This window comes from Oryzias latipes, chromosome 16 (genome assembly GCF_002234675.1).
Source record: "Oryzias latipes chromosome 16, ASM223467v1".
Lineage (NCBI taxonomy): Eukaryota > Metazoa > Chordata > Actinopteri > Beloniformes > Adrianichthyidae > Oryzias > Oryzias latipes.
This window is the reverse complement of record NC_019874.2, coordinates 17,200,206-17,209,149: the sequence shown is the minus strand read 5'-3', so window position 1 is coordinate 17,209,149 and position 8,944 is coordinate 17,200,206. Positions and strand designations below refer to the sequence as shown.

General features: G+C 41.0%; 1 long non-coding RNA gene across 1 annotated transcript; it reads left to right on the top strand.

Moving 5' to 3' along the window:
• The first annotated feature begins 5,043 nt into the window (after positions 1-5,043).
• Positions 5,044-7,609, top strand: LOC111948968. Its single transcript, XR_002874956.1, has 3 exons — positions 5,044-5,331; positions 6,396-6,597; positions 7,265-7,609. It is a non-coding gene; the product is annotated as an uncharacterized LOC111948968 (long non-coding RNA).
• The last annotated feature ends 1,335 nt before the right edge of the window (positions 7,610-8,944 follow it).

Genomic DNA, 8,944 nt, shown 5'->3' with positions numbered 1-8,944 from the left:
AGATAGCACAAGGGTTAAACCATGCAATGTGCGCAAAATGTACGCAGTGGCTGTGACGCTGCCTCAGGTCAGATCAATGAAAAGGTCGACACAGTAGCAACACAAAACAGTCTTGAATGGTATAACTATTAAACTTCTGTTTTCACATTTATGGCTCCAAAAGTATGAAAGTCTCATCCGTTAACACATTATCAGTGCTGCAGTAGAACCCTAACAGCTGCCTGTAGCTCGTCATCCAAAGCTCTGAAAGAGTCGCACTGTAACTCCTCCAGGCAGTCTTGTTGTTTAGTTTCCTTTTATCTAAATAATCTTAATTCTCTCAGTTTCCTTTCGATTTGTTACAACACATTTAAATGTGTCCTGCAGTTTATTTCTTAATAGATATTTTCTTTAAAGTAATTAAGTTGCAAATCAGTTAAAACAAATCACATCTGTTGTGCCCTCACAGAACATTGCTGCTGCACGACTGCTTTTTTATCACAAAAAGTCCACAAAATGAAATGACTCATGACATCATTTAGTGATTTTGGTTATGATTAAACTTCCTGCAGGCTCAACATTAAAGCGGTGATGAACACTTTTACGGTTTAGCTTCTGGGTTATCTGGTCACATTTCAGTGCATGTGCAGATTTGTCCGGTCTGCCGACATTGCGGTGAACCTTCAATTTTTCAGAGAGACAGCAAATTCAACAATTAGCTATACTAAAATCATGAACGATTGTGTGACATTTTTTAAACAATCATGATTGAGGATTAGAGTGCACTGGAGAAATGTTTTGAGAAGTGAAAAATCACCTCAGTAAAGTAGGTCAGTCTTACTTCTGATACAAAAATGTATTTTTTGATCACACAGATATTTTAATATTTTTGTCATTTAATGGCTGGGTGCATTATTCTTGTGTGTCTCTTGTGAGAAAGGTGCGCAAGCAGTCCGAAACTACCCCAGTCATCTAAAAATGTCTTCGAGTTGGTTGGTTAAAAAAAATGGCAGCCTCTGCAAAAGTAATATACTTATCCATTTAAAATTTTCCCATAGGGTTAATAAATGTTTTCAACATTTACATGGCACAACATGAAGCTAAATGTTCAAATCTTTCTTAGAAAATTGTTTTTTTTAAATTAACCAGTCACTTTTACCATGTCCATGTCAAGTCTGAAGTCTAAATCCTAATTAGTTTATTCTTTTAAGTGTCTTGATTGCTTTAAAACTAAAAAAGCTAATGTGGACCAACTCTCAAATATTCTCCCAAATTTAGCAAAAGTGTGGAAGTATCAAATGTTGTAGTTCTTCAAATCACCACTAGAGGCAGGTTGCAAAAGGGAGCAACGTCCCATAAACTCCAATGTTAAAATTTTATATTGATTTTAATCACAATCATGATATTTGTGTGCATGTGGCTGAGCAAAATCTGGTCTTTGTGCCCGTCCCCTTTCTGGCTTCATTTTCAGCATGCAAAATCAGAGGTAAATACACCTGGTGTATGTACTGTATGCTCATGGTTTAATAAGGAAGACATCTATAGGGCAGGGATGCCCAGCTTAGTTTAGTCTGTTTGGTTAGTTCAGTTTAGTATTTTCCTGTTGAATTCTATGTATCATGATCCTTATAATTTTATGTTTACTTCACAATTACCGGTACAAAGCTGTTGTGATTTTGGGCTATGTAAAAAAAAATGAATTGAATTGAATGCTTGTGAGCTGATCTGAAACATCTAGAACATATTTCATGGACACAAAAGGCTTTTTTCTGACAAACACTGTCTGTTACAACCTGCCGTGTTAGGGAGTATGTATGTCTGCTTTGTGGAGTAATTTATGCACCACACAGGTGCATAAATTACTCTAGCCACAGGGGTTGCAATCTAGCCACAGGGGTTGCAATCTAGCCACAGGGGTTGCAATCTAGCCACAGGGGTTGCAATCTAGCCACAGGGGTTGCAAGCCAGTTGCCTCTGTGCCGGTCCCAAGCCCGGATAAATAGAGAGGGTTGCGTCAGGAAGGGCATCCGGCGTAAAAATTGCCAAAATAACCATGCGAATCATCCACAACACTTTAGACATACCGGATCGGTCGAGGCCCGGGTTAACAACGACCGCCACCGATGCTGTTAACCTACAGGGTGTCGGTGGAAATTTGACTACTGTTGGTCGAAGAAAGAGGGGAGGCAGAAGGGTCCGTGGCCAGAGAGAGAAGGGAAAAGGCAGGAACATAGGTTTGAGAATAGGGACTCTTAACGTTGGCACAATGACAGGGAAAGGCAGAGAGCTGGCAGACATGATGGAGAGAAGGAAGGTAGATGTACTGTGTGTGCAGGAGACAAGGTGGAAGGGCAGCAAGGCACGTAGTATTGGAGGAGGATACAAACTGTTCTATCATGGTGTTGATAGGAAGAGAAACGGGGTAGGAGTGATTCTGAAGGGGGAGTTTGTAAACAGTGTTCTAGAGGTGAAAAGAGTCTCAGACAGGATGATGAGCCTAAAGTTAGAAATTGAAGGGGTGATGGTGAATGTAGTCAGTGGGTATGCGCCACAGGTTGGCTGTGAGTTAGAAGTGAAGGAGAGATTCTGGAGTGAGTTGGATGAGGTCATAGAGAGTATCCCCAGAGGAGAGAGAGTTGTTATTGGAGCAGACTTTAATGGGCATGTTGGTGAGGGCAACAGAGGTGATGAGGAGGTGATGGGCAGGTTTGGTGTGAAGGAAAGGAATCTGGAGGGACAGATGGTGGTGGACTTTGCGAAGAGGATGGAAATGGCTGTAGTCAACACTTACTTCCAGAAGAGAGAGGAACTTAGAGTGACATACAGAAGTGGAGGTAGGAGTACTCAGGTGGACTACATCCTATGTAGACGAGGCCATTTGAGAGAGGTTAGTGACTGCAAAGTGGTGGTAGGAGAGAGTGTAGCCAGACAGCACCGCATGGTGGTGTGTAAGATGACTCTGGAGGTCAGGAAGAAGAAGAGAGGGAAAACAGAAAAGAAGACCAAGTGGTGGAAGCTACAGAATGAAGAAACTTGTGAGGAATTTAGGCAGAAGTTGAGACAGGTCCTGGGTGGTCAGGATGAGCTTCCAGATGACTGGGAAACTACAGCAGAGATTATCAGGGAAACAGGTAGGAAGGTGCTAGGTGTGTCATCTGGAAAGAGGAAAGACGGTAAAGAGACTTGGTGGTGGAATGAGGAAGTACAGGACTGCGTCCAGAGGAAGAGGTTGGCTAAAAGGAAGTGGGATGTAGAAAGGACTGAGGAAGGTAGACAGGAGTACAAGGAAGCGCAGCGTAGAGTGAAAAGAGAGGTGGCAAAGGCCAAACAGAAAGCTTACGATGAGCTATATGACAGGTTAGACACAAAGGAAGGAGAGAAGGACTTGTACAGACTAGCCAGACAGAGAGACAGAGATGGGAAGGACGTGCAACAGATAAGGGTGATTAAGGACAGAGATGGAAAGGTGCTAACAACCCAGGAGAGTGTACAGAAAAGATGGAAGGAGTATTTTGAGGAGCTGATGAACGTGGAAAATGACAGGGAAAGAAGGGAGGAAGATGTGGTTGTTGTGGAGCAGGAAGTAGCAGAGATTGGAAAGGATGAGGTTAGGAAGGCTCTGAAAAGGATGAAGAGCGGAAAGGCCGTTGGTCCTGATGACCTACCTGTGGAGGTATGGAAGTGCTTAGGAGAGACAGCAGTGGAATTTCTAACGAGGTTGTTCAATAGGATTTTAGAGAGTGAGAAGATGCCTGAGGAATGGAGGAGAAGCGTTCTGGTTCCGATCTTTAAGAACAAGGGTGACACGCAGAACTGCAGCAACTATAGAGGAATAAAGTTGATGAGCCACACAATGAAGCTGTGGGAAAGAGTAGTGGAAGCCAGGCTTAGGAAGAAGGTGGAGATCTGTGAGCAGCAGTATGGTTTCATGCCCCGTAAGAGCACCACTGATGCCATTTTTGCTTTGAGAATGTTGATGGAAAAGTACAGAGAAGGTCAGAAGGAGCTGCATTGTGTGTTCGTAGATTTAGAGAAGGCGTATGACAGGGTGCCGAGGGAGGAGCTGTGGTACTGTATGAGGTCGTCTGGAGTGGCAGAGAAGTATGTCAGAGTAGTTCAGGACATGTATGAGAGAAGTATGACGGTGGTGAGATGTGCTGTAGGTCAGACAGAGGAGTTCAAGGTGGAGGTGGGACTACACCAAGGATCAGCTTTGAGTCCCTTTTTGTTTGCTATGCTGATGGACAGGCTGACAGACGAGGTAAGACAGGAATCTCCCTGGACAATGATGTTTGCGGATGACATTGTAATTTGCAGTGAGAGTAGAGAGCAGGTGGAGGAACAGCTAGAGAGGTGGAGGTTTGCTCTGGAAAGAAGAGGCATGAAGGTCAGTCGTAGTAAGACAGAATACATGTGTCTGAACGAGAAGGATCAAGGTAGAAGCGTTAGGTTACAGGGGGCTGAGGTGAAGAAGGTGCAGGAGTTTAAGTACTTGGGGTCAACAGTTCAGTGTGATGGGGAGTGTGGAAAAGAGGTGAAGAGGCGAGTGCAGGCAGGTTGGAGCGGGTGGAGGAAAGTGTCAGGAGTGTTGTGTGACAGAAGAGTGCCAGCAAGACTCAAAGGAAAGGTGTACAAGACAGTGGTGAGACCAGCTCTGCTCTATGGGTTAGAGACGGTAGCAATGAGACAGAGACAAGAGGCTGATATGGAGGTAGCGGAGATGAAGATGTTGAGGTTCTCCTTAGGAGTGACCAGGTTAGACAGGATAAGGAACGAGTACATCAGAGGGACGGCTCATGTTGCCTGTGTTAGCGACAAAGTCAGAGAAGCCAGACTGAGATGGTTTGGACATGTTCAGAGGAGGGATAGTGGATATATTGGTAGAAGGATGTTGGAGATGGAGCTGCCTGGCAGGAGGGCAAGAGGACGGCCAAAGAGGAGATATATGGATGTCTTAACAGAGGACATGAAGTTGGCTAATGTTAGGGTAGATGATGTTCATGATAGAGTGAGGTGGAAAAGGATGATTCGCTGTGGCGACCCCTGATGGGAAAAGCCGAAAGAGAAAGAAGAAGACAGGTGCTGCAAATCATGGCAATGATTTGACTGCACCATTGCAGCTACAAAGAGAAAAAAAAAGGAACTTTCACCAGAACTGTTGTTCCTCTTCCATTGGCCATCTCCAAGGTTATTTTTTGAATTTGATAAACTATCCAACCAATTTCATAACCACAGATCATGTGTGACCAGACCAGCAAAAACTTCACTATCCAGCATCTTTAAATCAAGAACCATTGAGACCAGACCCCAGGATAACTGGTTTGCACAAAGACAGAACCAGTCAAAAACCATGTGAGTTAGCTTATGTGCACTCCTCATTTTAATCAAAGTCTCTAACTGTAATGAGTTCTCATAACCAAAATCAATTTACAAATGCCTTAATCTGGCATTTAGCAAATGTGTTGTCTTCACAAAAGACTAATGGTCTGAGCAGTATCTGCCTGAATCTGAAGCTTGCTACCTTCTCCTTCACTGCTCTTTGGGTAGTGGTAACTGATGGTTCCTTCATCCCAAGTTCTACAAAGGTAGAATGAGCTTTCAAATTCAGCTGCAAAACTCCCAATAAAAAGAAAAAAAAACAACAAAGAAAAACTGCCGCAAGCTGATCTAGTTCTGCATCTTACTTGCAAGAAAATTGACAAAAACCCTATTCTTTTCTGCCTTTACTTTTTTAAAATTCCTATGACATTTTAAAGACTTTTGACATGCCCGAGATGGTCGCTCAGTCACTTTTTTGCTTGTAATGCCCTCAGTCAAAGGTTGCTTTGGATTCAAGGGTCCAAAATGTCTGTTCATGCTAGAAGCAAACACAAACAAGGCACATTATATATGGAAAGGAAAGAAAAACACACTAGTTAAACATGAAATCTTCCTTAGGTTGTGTGTTAACATTGTAGCATCCATTTATGAACTTCCTGTTTGAGATAAGAAGTAAGTGGTTCATCAAAAACAAACTAGTACAGGCAGTACTCACTGCCAATTCCCAGTACTCAAAGGAAGATAACTACATGCACAACAGATTAATAAGAAACTTTAATGAAATGTAAATACAAATTCAAATCTTTATTTATTCACTGAACAACCTAATGTTGGCACTCGACTGAAGTTCCAAACAAAGAAAAATTATTGGTACTTTTCAAAATTCCTGTATAACAGTGAATCTGAAAAAAAACAAATTTGAAGGATTTCAAACCAATTAGCAGTGTTAGAAGAGCATCTTTTTAGATTTTCTGCTTGTACCGGGACAGCGTATTATTTCACCTGGTCACATCCAGGCAGATATATTAACTCTCCATGTTTGTCTCTATATCCCCCTCCATTCCCCCTCTGTTCCTCCTCTTTGCACTCTCCTTCAGAAACAGGTAGATCCATGGATCTCCTGACATCAGTGATTTCCGGAATTTTCTAAGAAAGGTTTGTGATTAAAGAGGATTCTCCAGACAGGAAACCAGAAGAGGAAAAATGTGTCTAATTCTACAAGATGGATAGAGAATGGGTTCAGGGACTCGCTGCAGAGACCTACTGAGCCATCCATGTGAATCCATCTTCCAGTCAGGCGTGGGTGTACTTTTTATTCATCTAATCGAGTTTGAAACACACAAAAACTAGTGTTGAAGTTATGTTTGAAGCAGACACGAATTAATCATCCTCAGTTAAAAAATACCATGCAAACACTTCCTGTCTTTTTTCCGTTTCAATATTTTTTCCTTCTCAACACAAGTGTTCATCCATCCATCCATCCATCCATCCATCTCCCTAATTCTTTTTGGGATCCCGGGGATGCTGGAACCTATCCCAGCCACTATTTAGGGGAAGTTAGGGTACAATCTGAACAGAGTGCCAGTTTGTCACTGGACCATAAGTAATAATAATAATAATAATAAATCCCCCAAACTACAAACATGCCTGTCTTGATCTATTCTCTTAAATCTGCCATTGGAGTTTTCATACAACACAGAAGCTAACACCCAAATAAAGTTGACAAGAAGAATTTTTTGCCACTTTGAGAAGAAACAGATCATGATGAAAAGAGTGTCAGATGACTTGTTGGGCTTGATGTGTTTTGAAGTTTGACAGATGAAAAGCTCCAGTCATTCCACTTTGGGAGTGTATTTTTTTTTTTACAATTTCACTGAAAGAATCTAGACATGGTTTTTGCATCAGGTTTCATCACAAACTGATTCATCCATCAGTTTTTTTTTTTCTTGTTCTTCATCCTGTTTAGAGATGCCAGGGAGAAGAGATGAGAACATCCAGGGCATGTTTTCAAATCCATCACAGAACAAAACTGGGTATTTTTTATATACTATTAGAGTATCATTTTGCCTGCACAACCCCGTGTTGTCAGTGATAATATGAAGAATATTCTTTAACCTGTTGGAAAAAAAAAATCAAAGACTTGTTTTTTTTTTCCTGTCTTCACACATTGTTTGTTCCAAATGTCAAATTCAGAGTGAAGTTAAACAAATCTGTGCCACTTGAGAAAGCAGACATACTGTTCCTGTATGGTGTAATAAAATCAAAAATAAAGCAACCACTCATTTGCCAGAATGTCTTGTTTTAAGATGCACCACATTTTTACCATTTTATTTAAATTATTTATGCAAATCCTTTAAAAAAACTATCAACGCCTATACAGTTTTAAAAGTTCAGAGTAAATAATGTCTTAATGGTTTTGACTTCACTCCACTATACCTTATGACCTAAATAACTAAATAAAACAGGTCAGTGAGAGCATGGGTGTGAATGGGAACACATGTGACTGTCCTTGCATGATGTAAACACGTGTTGGGGCTTCCTCTGTGAAACTGCTGGCTGACTTCAGAATGGGAGGAGTGGGAAGCAGAGTCACTGGCTGAGGAGACCAAACTGATGCTAAATTATGGAAAAAGAGGGAAAAAATACGAAGATGACAATGAAACAATGAGACAACGCATGAAGGCAGAAGAATCTGTGGATACAGTAGTTTTATAGAGAGAAGTATGACTCCAGAAGGAATGGCATTTTCTTGGGATGCTCAAATTTGTCAAAGAATGTTTATTATTGTAGCATACCAACATTAATGGTAAATTAGTGGGGGAGAGAAGAACTAAAGCAATCTAAAAAAGTTGAAAGAATAACAGTGGAACCTAAAGTACTTAATACAAAAAGTGTACTGACAATTGAAGAAATAGATATTTTCAAGCTTTGATGAAGATTTTCAGGTAAAATGAGGACTAACAACAGATCTTATGTGTCATGGTTTCAATTTCCTTCTGCTCAACAGGTAAGTTGTTTGTTTAAATTTCTTACATTTTCATAATTTATTTGTAAAAAATCCTCATTCTAGAAGAAGGATGTGGTATTACAGGAAGAACTGCATCATTTTTGCTCTTTATTTTAACAGAAACATCAATATTTTGACTCAAAAGTTTACTAAATTCAGTTTTCGGACATAAGAAGACCTGACCAGACGTAGAACACCTAAAATTAGAGTCAAAGCAGCAACATAAGGTTTTGTTTGCCCTCAGGGCTCCTCTGTAAACCTCTAATCTGATGATGTACTGAGTGGGATCTGCGTACCACTGCCCCACCATTCCTCTCCTTTCATAATGTTTCCATCTCACAACACACACATGGACTCCCACACTGCTGGAATTTATTTAGACAATGTTATTTGTGATCTGCCTCCAGGCCTACTGCACTCCTCTCAGCATCACTTTACAGTTATTGCATCACTGCTCTCTTTGATGCTGAGGAAGAAGAGCAACAGTCGAACAGAAGCAGTGATGTATTAGATTAGATCGGAGTTGGTTCGCCTCATATCAGATTATAAAATTTACAGGCGACTTTACAGTGTGCAGCATTTCCCTTCATTAAAGACATGCAATATTTGAAAAATTATTTATAGAAAAATGTATACTTT